This window comes from Halichoeres trimaculatus, unplaced genomic scaffold (assembly GCF_033239565.1).
Source record: "Halichoeres trimaculatus isolate MK-OKI-2021-1 unplaced genomic scaffold, fHalTri1.1 fHalTri1_scaffold_5, whole genome shotgun sequence".
Classification (NCBI taxonomy): domain Eukaryota; kingdom Metazoa; phylum Chordata; class Actinopteri; order Labriformes; family Labridae; genus Halichoeres; species Halichoeres trimaculatus.
The window spans coordinates 19,369,305-19,383,762 of NW_027437183.1; the positions used below are offsets into that span (position 1 = coordinate 19,369,305).

At 39.3% G+C, this 14,458-nt stretch overlaps 1 protein-coding gene across 10 annotated transcripts in view; it reads right to left on the bottom strand.

Moving 5' to 3' along the window:
• The window catches only part of arvcfb (ARVCF delta catenin family member b), a 339,618-nt gene that overhangs the window by 181,008 nt on the left and 144,152 nt on the right, over positions 1–14,458 (bottom strand). For 8 of the 10 annotated variants that reach the window (XM_074669433.1, XM_074669430.1, XM_074669429.1 and 5 more), the window contains exons 3-4: positions 12,349–12,444; positions 1,567–1,657 (exon numbers count right to left, since the gene is read on the bottom strand). The gene's annotated coding sequence lies outside the window, so the exon portion shown is untranslated. The remainder of the gene's footprint in view (positions 1–1,566; positions 1,658–12,348; positions 12,445–14,458) is intronic. The other 2 variants (XM_074669436.1, XM_074669427.1) reach the window with 1 other exon arrangement.

The window sequence follows — 14,458 nt, forward strand, 5'->3', positions numbered from 1 at the left end:
GTAATGTTCTCAGCACTGCCAGAGCCTGACTGCTTTATTTTACATCATACTTGTAGTCTATTGACATTCTGACTTAATTGTGCACTGGGCAACTGTCAGTGTGCCAAATACCCGGCTACAAATGGGGGTCCACTCTGACCAGCGCCGCCCCACGGTTGGGGAGCAGGGAGTTGCCATGGTTGCAACATTTTCCCTGACCCTCTGTCCGCTATACAGGGTGTGCTCTGCTAGGTGCACGCCTATGTGCTTGTGTGTCTGTGTACACATTGGGGTTAATCTTGTGCGCAATTGTGATCATGCAGGAGACACTCATGATTCTATTGCCCGCTCATACATTTACACACATACCTGTACATAAACTCAGCTGACTGGCATATGGCAAAATGTACTTCTCAGGAGACCCCCCAAAATTTTGCAGTTGAGGCTTTTAGGAGGTCTCTTGAGTCAATTAAGTTTATATTTAGTGAGTGACCATGTTAGATGTATGAAAAATAAAAGAGTGGTTACTATCCTAAATGTCAGGAATTTAATGACATTTGACTGTTAAACGTTAAGACTAGAAGATCACACCAATCATGACTCAGCAGCTTCTTGTCCTTGAAAGTCACTGTCACCTCATGAATGACAGAGTTGAGCTTCAAAATTCCACTCCGGCTGTTCACTGTATCTTTGAATATAGATTCTCTGTTTATGTTCACCATCTCAACTTATCCTTGAAGTATCCTCCGTACCAAGTTTGGACAGCATTTCTCCCTGAGGATATGGGATCTAGAGGGTCATCTCACTGTTTTGATCAAATGACCAACATGACACATCAAAATGGAACAATTAGCAGAGTGACTGGATGACTGGGAGGTTCAACCACAGCACAGAGACTCTGCTTGTTCAAGTCAAGCCTGTTTAAGTTTGACTGTGGTTTCTTCAGCCAATGCCCCAAAGGGAGCAGCTCAAAATCTCCCCACAAAGAGTGACTGCATGGAAAAGTCTCTGATACTTTAAGCCAAGCATAGCAATAAAGCTAATGAGGATGCTCTGCTGGGTGCCAATTATCTTTTTGCTTTCTGGAGCTTGAGCCTTTCTAGTAATTAAGACAATCCTGGCAGCTCTTATGAAATTCAGTACGTTTTTTCTGGAGCAAAACGGAAAGATGATTACCAATTCACAATACAAGGAAAAGAATGAAATGCCAAAAAACATTCATGAAAAAGTTTCTGGACACCCCAAAGGTTGAAAGGAGTGATCTCAGATCTACAAATAGCCAGCATGGAGGAATGGCGCTGTCATCGGATATAGTCATGCACAGAGCCATAATGCATTCTGACACAAGAGCACTGATGCAGGCACGGATCCAACACATGCAAGCTTTCCACTCAGCCATACAGACAGCCAGGCCACACACACACATACACACTGCCCATCATAAACAATCAGGATTTCAGAGCAAGCCACAGAGCGCGTCACTGTCACACACAGCCTGATATCCATAACTGATGGAGGCCAGATATCAGGGGGGTGACGGCACAATAACAAATGGGGTTGGAAATACTCATCCACAGCGATACAGACCTAGTAGATAAGCAGGCTGAGAGGTGTTAGAAAACAGACATCCCCCACTCTAACAGGAGCAGAAGGATGAGACAGCGAGAAGAGCAGAGAGCTGGGAGAGAAGGGACAGAGAAACAGAGGGAGGACAAAAGAGAAGAAGACAGAGGTTAATAATGACACTGAAAGCAGGAAACAGAATATGGTTCTCTTTACTGACTTGTTTTTGACTTCCTAGTAAAACCAAATCTAATGAGACTGGTGGTGGAAACATTTTTAAGGTTTAGAACAAGTTTTAGATTAAAGACATATAAAGCTGTTTATGGAATGTGATTTATTCATTAAGGAGAATCCTTTCTTTATTCTCAAAACTTTCAAGGCTGGGTTATTAATTTGACCAAGTGAGTCACTATTCCAGGGCAATCAACCCACCAATCCTGAAAACACAGGTTTCAGCCGAGTGCTATAAATCTGAATCTAAAATTACGTCAAAAAAAAATAATACAGATTTGTGTGACAGTTTGGCATTAACTGTTATGTCTGAATTAAACCTTATTGTATGGACCAATGGTAAGGCGGGCCACCACATTTATGAATAATCATAATAAAAAGACAGATTATGTCATGTGATGTACCTCAGGGCTTAATGCTGGGGCCAATACTATTTTCTGTATGTATTCTGCCACTTGGCCATGTGATCAGACAGTTTCAGGATTCTCCTACCATTGTTTTGCTGACGATATTCAGTTGTAAGTTTCTATAAAGCTAGATAACAATGAAAAACAGAGGTCATCATTTGTTTGCTATTCAAGTTGCATCTTGTACCAGCTTCCTCTTTCACTTCAGTAAAAACAAACCCCAAAACCTTGGTGTCATTTTCATACACAGGATGCTTTTGGCAAACAAATCAAATTATTAACCCCTCTGTGTTTCGCCCACTCAGGTCCATGCAGATTTAAACACAACAGTTCATGCATTTATTTCTCCCAGTTTGACAAAAGCTACATGATCTGCAGTCAATCAAAAACAATGTGAAAAGACTGTAAACCAGGTAAAGTAAGAAAACATCCCACATCACTCCCTTCATTCCCTTTACATGGACAGTGATGGTTCCTTTTAACACGCGGCTCCAACTCTCTTAAATAGTCGTTTTTTTTTACCTATGCTGTCTCCACTGAAACTTTCCACAGCAACTTAAGACACATTTGTTGATCTTTTTTGTGTTTTTTCTATATTTTTTAAATTGTGTAAAGCTTTTTTAGACTTTGCTCCATTAAAGGTGCATTTCCAAATAAACTTAACTTACTAACTTAACTTAAGTATTTTTTAAAACAAAATATTGTTTTGATAAAGCAAATAATTTCAATCATTGACATTTTCAATAGAAAAATTGTTTAGAAGAAAAAAGTTTAGTTCTTTATTTATTTGTTTATTCAATCTATTCAAGATGAATTAAAGTGCAATCTCATGCCAAAAAAAAGCTCCTGTGGTACTTTATATTTGACTGTTTGTATGTTTACTTTAACACCATTTAAAATATAATACATATTATTATTTTAAAAATAATAAATAAGCTGATGGTCCATTCATCTGGGTGAAAAAAAAAACATCTGTAGACTCTGGCTGTAGCTAAGACTCTCAGCTGGATGAATGCTCTGATAATTGGCAGAGCCTTGATCTATTTTCCAATAACAAACACAGACACACACTCTGTTGATCTCTTAGAGGTGGACTCTTTAAGGATCATGGACAGAATGGACTCCTACCTTTTCAGAAAGTCTACTTGAGCTCACCGTTTTTGAAATATCATCACATTTCTTGGCCAAAAGATGTTTAATGTTTCTGCTGTTTTGATAACCCTTGTCTTAAAACCTCCACCATTATTCAGCTTGTGCTACTTTTGAGCCATTTTTCTCCCAGATGATCCCTGTGTCTCTCCATTTTTCATCCCCCCTGGTGCTGTGGTTGTGACAGCTGACATAAGTTATGGGAGTCACGCGCACTGCATAAAGCAATGGTGTAGCACAGGCACTAGCATTGGAAAATCTTGAGCCTGATGTAAAACAATCCCACTTTTTCATGTATTTGTAAGGAAAATAAAGTCTTTGGTTGAGATCAGTTACTGTGAAAAAACACAAAAACTATCTTGGTCCTAGTAAGTAAAAGGAAGTTTCTGGTATAGAAATTTCAATTCTCAGCTCAGATTGTGGCCTAAGTTTCAAATGTAGTAGAGGTATGTTGGAGGATGAAAACTAAGCAGCTTAAAACACAAATAAAAGTTACACCACACACCACCAATCCAGACTTCCATGCTAATATTATGTAGAGTTGTCAAATATTCATATTATTTCTATAATGCTTGTGTACAGTGAATGATGCATACTGCAATAAGGGAAAGCAACAGGGAGCTCATCTCCAGAGTCATTGAATCCAGTCCAGATGTACTTTACAAAATCTTTTCACAGATACTGCAGCGTGATGAGTTCCTTTCAATATGTGTGCGACATAATGTTCTGGCCTTGGTCTGAGTTGTTCAATCAGAAACTTGAGGACATGTTTGTTAAGCACTCAGATGAAAAACATCGCAAGGCAGCAGATAACATGCTGTCCTTAAGTTGACTCAGGCCGTTCAGCAACATAAACAGCTTTGTAAATGAAAAGTGAGACTTTGGTGAGATTATTCCTCCTGTGCACCATGTCGAAGATACTGTGGTACGTAAACAGGATTATAAAAAAGAAACACAGGCTTGGCTCATATTTCTGTACCAAGGTTACACAAAAAGACTTCACAAAAACCAAGGTATAACACTGAGTCAGGAGGCATTTTTTAGCAAAGCATTATGGGTACTTTGCAGATCTTGTCACTGAAACAGACAAAGATTGAGGATGACTGGTTTGGCTCAGCGGGGGATGATCAATGCAGATGCAACCATTAGAATCTCAAACAGGTTGGATTAGAGAAACAGAGCATGAGGATCTGTGTGACTAAGCGTGTGTGCGTGTGTGTGTGAGAACATACACAGGATTCATTCTTTACCATAGGACCTGGTGAGTGTTTCGCTCCCATTCCCTTTGAAGCACACAATCCCTCTTTGATGTTTGTTGCGGGCTGATCATTTATTTATCCAGAGCCGAGTCTCGTCTGACACAACTCTTCCTTTACTCTTCCTTGCAAAGTAAAACACGTCAAGGAGCCGTGTTCTGAAAGTTAAACTCCACATCTACACACATGAAAGAAAAGCTTCCTTTTTATCTTTACCTATATGTAGGAACATAATCTCACGTTACTGGCTGAGCTTTTTTCATTCTCAAATCATGAATTTAACATGTAGAAACATCCTACTCTTTTGAAATATTTCTCACAGTCACCAGCTGGGAATTGAGTTTCAAAATGGAAACAGTTGTAGGGGCCACTCCACACAAAAATAGCATCCTTGTCTATTTTGAAAGCTTTCCACCACTCAAGATAACCAACAGCAGTACAGAGCCATAAGCCATGCTGATTGGTCATACTTGGTGACGGACTCAAGTGATTCACGTCTCTGGAGGGCTGCGGTGCAACATAGCCATTGCTTCCTGAGTCATAAAGGGAATAATATGGCAGGCATGTCAGCTACACCCCACAGCTTATCATTAAACACCAACTTCTGGGCCTACTCGAAATAGCACAGGGAGGGGCATTTGAAGAATTCCCCTCTGCCCCCATGACAGGCGAGGGTTTTCAAGGCTTTGGGTTCAGCAGATGTTTGCTAATGGCCTGAGTCAGACGGGTTGAAAACACAGCAGTGGAATGCACCTTGAAACCCATTCACTGGCGAGTCCTATCTTCAAAAGTTGAAAACATAAATTACAACTCCAAAAGCAGACAGAAAAAAGAGGAGTTGTTTAATTAATTCCACAAAGTGTGTTAGATTTAACTTCTCTTAAGGCGTAAACATCTTTAATTAAAGGGAAAAACAGACTCTTAGATTCCGTGAGTGGAGTTTGATGCAGCACCTCCAGCTTCACTTGTGCTGTTGCAAGGCTTTTCCTCAAGTCTAAACGCACTTCAGCACAAAATTCTCAGCTCCAAAAATAGCTCAGTAATAAATATATCCACACACAAACACGTGGCTTCAGTTTTGAGTGTGGATCGGCAGATGAGATGCAGCTACGCTCACTTCAAAGGCTTGCTGAAAAATGCGGTAATAAATCCTTGGCTCCCCATTTATCAGGTCCTCCCCTGAAACAAATCTTCCAGTGACAAGTCCCTCTGCCATCACGCCACTTTCAGTGGTTAACTGGAAAGCTTTTAAGTGATGTTATTTTCAAGAACACCCTTAAATGAGCAAGTAGTTTGATCTCTTTTTATCTTACTATGATTGATACTGAAAACCATCTGCATAAAACAAAGCCTTGGTGAGTCCCTTTTTTACAGGAAGACACATCATGTGTATTTGAAGACACTCAGCCTTGAGGAGCAGTCAAACACTCTGACCAGAGAAAACTCAAATAACCATCACTTGATCTCTTTTCTGTCTTTTATCTTTGGTATCCCCTCTGTTTGTGAAGCTTTCCCTCTGGTGAAAAGCATCACAAACTGAGCCAGTTGGTGTTTGTAGTTCACGGACATCACACAGCCAGATTTACAGCTGTTATCTCTTGTTGCTATTTGATATCACCAATGTGGAAAGATGCCAAACGCAACTCTAACCTCAAGGCAACCCCGCTCCAGTACAGACAGGAAGAGGTGTGGTAAACAATCCATGCCCCGCTGTGCATGTGAGAGTCTAATGAGTGAATACGAGATATGTCTTTATTTTACAGCAGGTGTTTTACATTTTGGAATATGATAAAACAAGTAGAAGAAGAAACAAGAAGATGTATGCTAAATTTTAGGTTAGTGGTGTTAGCTAACTTAACTAAGCTAATCAAGCTACTGTAGGTCTGTTCAGAAGTAACAAAGGAATGTTGAACAAAATGTTTTAATGCTCAGCTTATACCTAACTCGTTTATGCATATAAAACCAGAACTTGGACAAGGGTAGGTTTGTTTTCTGGCAGCAGTTTGATTAGCTTTGCTAGCTAGGAGCTGAATGTAGCTTCATATATAAGTAGGTGGGTAGCTTTACTCCACTTTTACTTTGAACACAAAAAAAAGGATTTCCAATATTTTTCAAAATGCATACTACGATTTGATCTCTGTCATGTATCAGGATTAAAAATAAAAACATAAAAAATAAAAAAATGAAAAAATACTGTCTCCAGCTCATATGGAGGTCACCCTGAGTGGGATCACCATGTGGCACTGGTCTTTTGAGATTTCAGTGAGGGTTATTATGGGGTGAGGGGAACAGATTGTGAGGTAAAGGATGAGGATAATTGAGTGTGACCATCGGTGCCCCATATTGAGTTAGAAACACTCACCTGATTAGGGACTATGTGGGTGGTGGGGTCCTTCCTCCCCCTGAAGACTAATTTGCCCCTTCCCAGAGGCTGTAATTGGTGCTAAAATTAATTCCTTGTCTAAACACATCTGATGCCCATCTGAGGACGCAGCTCTCACAGGCTCAAGTGAAGGCACCTGATCCTCCTCCAACTGTGTTTGTAGTAGGCAAGCTTTAATTCACCATCTGATGTTGATGATAATACACTGGTGTAGTTTAAAAAGGAATCTGGTGATATTAGAGAGTATCACTCTGCCTTTAACTGTCATTTCAGAGCCACTAATTTTAGGCTGTTAAAGAGAATTTTCTACTTGGATGAGCTGTCCGATATGTCAAAGCTCTTACAGAGAGTGACAGAGAGTAAAGTGACTCATCAGTCACAATCTGCTGTGTTGGGAGTTTGGGCTCACCAAGGGGGTGGATTGTGTACATTGAAAAGCAGACAAAAAGAAACCCTGCTTGAATCAGTCTTGTGAGGAAAAGCGAAAACATTTCTCATCCCTTGACAATAGATACACAGTTTGTATTTTGATGCTCATCTTCAAGCCATCTTCAGTGTACAGTTATAAAGTTGAATAAAACAGACATAACAGATTTAATCTTTCTTACATTTGGATCTAAATATTGTTGTGGATTTGACATCTGATCACTATAACTTTAGGACAATAACAAGTAAGTTGCAATTGTGTAGACAGTGTTTTGGTGGTCTCTCAGGGTAAAATGGTTTGACCTGCCCTTCTAGATGAAGTCTTCCATTGCATTCAGCAATGTGCAGTTTTTATGCAGCTATATAGCTTGTTTATTAGGCTTATTGTTACCCTACCAGTTATAATTGAGCACAGGCTCCAGCTGCATAGATAAGTCAAAATATGAAAACTAAACAGCAAGCTGTGGTCCAAAAATATATGAGGTTAATGCAGAGTTTCTAAAAACTTCAGTTCTTCAAAAGTCCATGCAAGACTGGCAGCAGAAACATCAGAAACCACACACACACCAAGCCCCAAAAAAGGAGATCCTCATACCAAAAATTAACATATTTACAGCCTGGTTCAAAAACAGTTTTGGTCTGAGTACTTCATTCCTCCAACCTTACACACTGAAATTGATTTATTATACTGAATTTAAAAACCATGATCTGAAATTGAATTGACTGTTTTGAAACTGAATGTATCTGCATTGAAACTGTATTGAACCCACTCTAAATGTCAACCCCATATTCCTTACATTCAAAAATAAAAAAAAAAGTTTCAGTTTGCCTTATCTCAACTTGCTCTGTTCAGGTGAGAAGTACTGCCATAGACTGTAAAAGAGTTTTCACAGACATGAAGATTATTTCTATGAATCTGTGCCCGATTACTCTTCCTCAGGGACGTGGTTGACATAATGCCACACTGAACTGAAACTGAATTGTGCATATTTAAATGTATAATTTATAAGTTTATAGGGAATGTAATTGAATTTTCAAGTTGGTTAAATACAGTTTTAAAGCAAATAAAATCAGTTTCATAACATTTACTTTTAATTAAAATTAGATTCAGATTATGCTTTTCAATTTCAATATTAAGATTCAAATTCAGCTTCTTGTGGCACAAATTTCAGCCAATATATGTATTTCATAACTCATTATTTTTGAAGATGTTACATGTATGAGTTTTACCCATATAAAACATGCCTGATTTGTCTGCAAAGAGGCTAAAGGCCCACCTCTTTACTTCAAATGGGGCTATGTGGATTTAGGCATTTCTAGTACTGACCCCTGTCAACACTGGGTCCAAAACTCTGTCCGGAAGTAATGGGTTACTTCCTAAACACTACTTTCATACATCATAAAATAAAAATATACCGACAGCCCAAGACTTGAGCCACCTCTCTCCGTATTGTGTTAAATCGAGGGGTCTTTTCTTTCCAATTATCACTCCACATGGTTCATTTACTTAGTAGTCTCCCTTCTGTAAATGCATGAGTGTGACCCGATGAGGGAGAAAAGCGTTGAAATTTAATGGCTGGATTGGTCTGTCCAGTCAGATGTACTGTGTGTATCCAGCATGCATTGAGTCAGCTTCTTACCTCTTTGTGAAGGTAAATACTGCATCACAGAAAAATACTCCTCGCTGCTTTGTACTGGCTGCTTCAGTATTTAGGACACAGGTCACTTTTCTTGATGACAAGTGTTACTAAATGTGTGTCCTGTGCCAAGATCTACAGTAATTAACCTCCTCTTCAAATATATACAGCACAATCCATTGGCTGAAGATGCTCCACATAGCATCCCATGTGACAAGATGTTTCTGGTCATACCGATATATCTAATATTCTTTGCTGATTGAGTAAGAGACTAACATTTTGAAAAGATTAAACAGAGCATCAAAATAATGCACTGTCACCAGGAATGAGCCACTCTTCAATTTAAGATTCCACCATGTGTAAGTTTGAGAAACATAAAAGCGATTTTTAATGCCCACAGGGGTGAAGTTGAGTGATGGCAGGATAAGCAAAGCTTAGTGAGGTTCGTGGACTCCATAGCTGATCACTCTCACTGCTAGGGGAACAGATATGCAGCTGTTGTTTACCATCCATATTTTATTTCACCCTCACTTTGATCTACTTCCCTGTGCGTGTGTGTGAGAGGATTTAATGCCTGAAAATGCTGACAAAGAACACACACGCATGTACCCAGCACTGTATAAAAACACTCATACATGCAAATTAATGATATCAAATAACGACAATTGTCTTTCTCTTTGAAGAGTTCATTAAATCCTAAAGATACTGATGTACACACTAAAAACAGCTGTGTTAAATATAACCCAACTGGGATGTTTTATAACCCAGCCGCTGGGTCATTATAACACCAGCAGGGGTCAATTTGACCCAGCAGGATGGGTTGGTCCATTTTAACCCAGCAGATGAGTTAAATATTCTACCCAAATTCTGGGCCAAATCAATTTCAATTCTTGGTCATTTCAACCAGATATATTTAAATCTATACTAGCATAAAAAGGTGGTTTAATTCAGCCTCATTTTATACATATTTCAGAAAGCCATAAAGCACTGACAGCCAGTCCATGCTGTGAAACATAGAAAACGTGTTCGCACTACAAAACGCAGACAGCTAGTCCATGCTGTGTATCGCAAACAACCAATCCGTGGCAAGGTGCTCGGACAGTTAACCCATACCATTAGTTGCAGATATGGCCTGAGCTTCCCGCATGCCCACCGACGTGATGTACAGCAGGGTCTCATATCCACTGTGTTCCCTTCTCACTCATGGTTACAAAATGCAGTCACAACAAAAATGACTTTGCTGAAACCAAAGTCTTAAAATGCAAAGGAGCAGTTGTTTTAATCTAAAGGCAGTTATTTGAAGTTTGGTTATAGAATAATATGTAATACTTAATTGGAAAGGTGCTGATATCTGTGACTGCTCGGTTTATGGAGCCTGACGCAGAGTCTGATTGGTTGAGTATAATTGTCAACATGATGATGCTTGAATCACAAACAACCCAGGTGCTGGGTCAACCATTGTTTGTTGGCTTGATGGGTTTTTAACTCAGCACCTGAGTTGCAAAAAATAACCCAAAACCCTGATATAAATAACCCATTATGGGTTAAACATTTCATAACCCAGTGCTGAGTTAATAGAATATATGGAATGAATTTCCTATCTTAAATCAAGAGCGTTTTTAATTGATTGGAGAGCAGTATTTTATTGATTTCATGCTCAGATTTCATGATATTGTCTTTCAGCACAACACTGCTCTTGGGCTCAAATTTGCTCTGTGCATGCTCAAACTGTCCTTGTGCTCTTGCACAGATTTTCTGCACTCACATTTAGGTTCTTCCTCTTGCACTGAGAGAATTTCTGCTCACAGATTTCTGTCTGCTCTCAAATTTTTCGTGGATCAACCAGTAGAGGGCCGACTAGTATTCACCAATCAGATTATCCTACTCTTTCAACCTGGTTTATCACCCCCTGACCTCCGTGGCTGTAAGAAATGGGATTTCTTTAATTGTTTTGTCCACTGTTGAAATCAAATATTCAATTAATACACAAGCGGCCGTGTTTTTCACTCAAATATATATGATCAAATATCCAGTACACAGTCCAATATAGTTTTCATTAAAATGAATTTAGAACAACTTGCCTATTTTCCTTGACTTTGTCAGTCCATTTTTGCAGAGGATCTGTTGTCTTGCTAGCTTCATGATGGTGACATTGTTTTCTTTACCAGCACACCGCAAAAAGCACTGTGTCATGCCGCTATGATTATACAATATAGCTATTTCAGTGGACGTTCATATATTTATAGAATGATATTTGATTTCAACAGTGGACAAAACAATTAAAGAAATCCCATTTATTACAGCCCTGGAAGTCAAGGGGTGATAAACCAGGTTAAAGGACAATATCACGAAATCTGAGCATGAAATCAATAAAAGACTGCCCTTAAATCAGTTAAAAATGCTCTTCATTTAAGATAGGAAATAATTCCAAAAAAATAACCCACTTGTTTTTTTAGTGTGTACTCTGTCACAGAAAACGTTTCTCTCTTTCATTTTCAGTGCTTACATTGCATAACACTCCTGGGTTTTATCTCAATTCTTTAAGAGCAGCTGAATTAGCTGATGTTATTATATCATAAGAAGCCGACAATGAGAAGATCAAGCTTCAGAGCTGATAAGCTGTGAGCTTACAGTTCAGGGTTTGATCGAGAGGTCAAATTAAGTGATGAAAAACATTACTTTGAATGTGCTACAGCATCGAGCAAAGCTTTGAAAAACAATGCCATCAGTCAGTTTTCAATTAGCTCTTACATGTGAAGACTGTGTCATTCTTCTAATAAATGATAAGACACAAAAACATCTCTTAGTTTTAAAAGCACAGTAATTCAAACACAGCAAGTCCTTTGGAGCACATAAAATGTCCAAATTGCAATAAGGTGTCTCAGGTTTTATCTCAACGAGCGACAGACTTCAAAAACTCCATTACACGCTTGAGTCCGTCGTTAGAAAATTGACCGATAGAGCCGTCCTCTCCTGTTCTACTCTCACATACTCCTGACTCTGTGAAAAGAACTAAAACAGCTTCACTGCTGACATTTACCTGAGATAATTCAAGGGTGTAAATTATTGAAATCAGAGCACATTTCCTCGAGGAAAAAAGCTCCTGAATGTATTGAAATACAAATCATACAAGGCACCTCGACAACGACAAAGTGAAGTGGAGTGGAGCTCCCTCGAAGAGAGATAACAGAGAAAGTCAAGTCTTGCATATACAACCCCCCCTAAAAAAAGGCTGTCAGTAAATGTAATTACTGCCATGATGAGCTGAACAGAGTGATTAAAAGAGGCTGGAGGTGTAGAGAGGGAGGCGGGTGTACCTTTGATGTTGGTGAGCGCCGTCAGACTGCAAGTAGACAGAGGACAGGCGTGGGTCTATTAGAGTCGACTCGTTTGTTCAGTCCGCCCGGGGAAACCTATGGATGAAAAAACAAGGACATGGGAAATGAGCATCAAGCCATCCTGCTGACAGTGCATTTTAATTATCGGACTGTTACGTAATGCCAACATGTGAACTACTATTACAGCTGTCAAAAAGGAGATCTGATGGTGCTTATCAACTGTGGTGTTCCTCATGGCTCAGTTTCAGGTTAACCACTGTTTGTCCCATTTTACCAGAAGACACAATTCAGAAATTTGATTCATGTTCTTTTCTATTCAGATATTTTTCTATGTGCCAAAACCACATGGTGATATAACTTTCATTATCCGCACTACTTTCTTTCATCCCAGCAGCATCCAGCTGATCCATAAAACACTCGAGCATCCATCAATAAATTTAAGACCTGTGGTGAAACATCTGAGAGCTCTCTGCAAGTTTGACATTGTTTTCAATTTTTAAGTCCAGAAGGTTGTTAAGTCTTTCTTTCTGCTCTCTAAAAGCAAATTCAGAATGAGTTATTTTCTTTTTTGAAGTTATTTTGGCCTCTCTTTGGTGGGACACCTGGAGAGAGCCAGTAGATTTAAGGAGTAAGGAGGAGTGAGGAGAACAGGAAGAGGTGCAGCAAAGGGCTGTAACATGGTGTCAAACCATTGGCTGCTGTATCAAAAATGAAAGGATGTTTACACATTTACAAGCTAAGCTAAATGACACTCCAAACAAGGTTAGTTTTGATCCTCTGTTTTGAGAAGTTACCAATTTTTTGGTCTAAATACTTAGCAAAATCTGTTGCAAATATACAAACCAGCCAATTCATTAGGGACACTTGTTCAACTGCTCGTTAACATGAATACCAACCAATCACATGGCAGCAACTCAATACATTAACAGAATGGAGAAGAGAGGAGATTTAGGTGACTTTAAACATGGCATGGTCATTGGTCTGACTATTTGACAAACTGTTGATCTACTGGGATTTTAACCCCCACCATCTTTAGGGTTTACAAAGCAGCAGTTCTCTAGGACTAAATTGCCTGATTTCAATGTCCACAGTCACACACTCAATGGCTTTGAGGTGCTTCCCCATGAGTCCATGAGGGTTTAGGGGCTGTCCCACAGTCAAATTGTAAAGTCTGTGAGAGCTCTTGCACTAACCTTTTCAGCCCTAAATGTACCTTTTACATAAGTGGGTATATTTGTAGACTTACCAGAAGGGAATCAGCCACAGTTCATTGTAATGTGACGTGAAACATTGAGGCACAGAGATGACAAGACGACAAACAGCAACTGCAGAAATTAAAACAAGTGTTGATTCTTCAGAAATAAATCTGCTTGTCTTTAGGAAAAAAATGTATAAAACAGCCTCAATCTTCCCAAATATGTATTTCTTAATACATACTGTATGTGCAGTTTAAGTATTACATTGTTTTTTTCAATATTTCTCTCAGTTTTGTGGATAAATTGTTTTGACTTAAAAGAGCGTACAGGTAAAATGTCAATTATTTCAAACTTGAGATTGTTCAATAACAACTGATGCTCAGGTGAGATACATGATGGCATGATATGTGACAAGTGTCAAAGTGCTGTCCCAATCCAAGGTTAAACCATTTTGAGCTCTTGCAGACTCATGCACACAATCACTTTCCAGGTGATCTTAATTAAGTCTGAGTTGGCTCAGGGCTCAGGGGTTTAGGAGGGACATTGACATTTAGCCAATGTCTTGTTGATGCCAGAGGTCAGAGGGGAATGGACAGTCTGGTTGGAAATGATAGAAAGACAAGAGGAACTCAAAAAACCACTCGTTACAACCGAGGTCTGCAGAAGAGCATCTCTGAAAGCACAACACGTCCAACCTTGAGGCAGATGAGCAACAGCAGCAGAAGAACTCACCTGTGACCCTCCTGTCAGCTAAGAACAGGAAGCTGAGGCTTCAACTCACACAGGTTCACCAAAATTGGACAATAGAAGACTGGTAAAATGTCTCCTGGTCTGATGAGTCTGGACATTTGGATGGTAGGGTCAGAATTTGGCATCAACAACATGAAAGCATG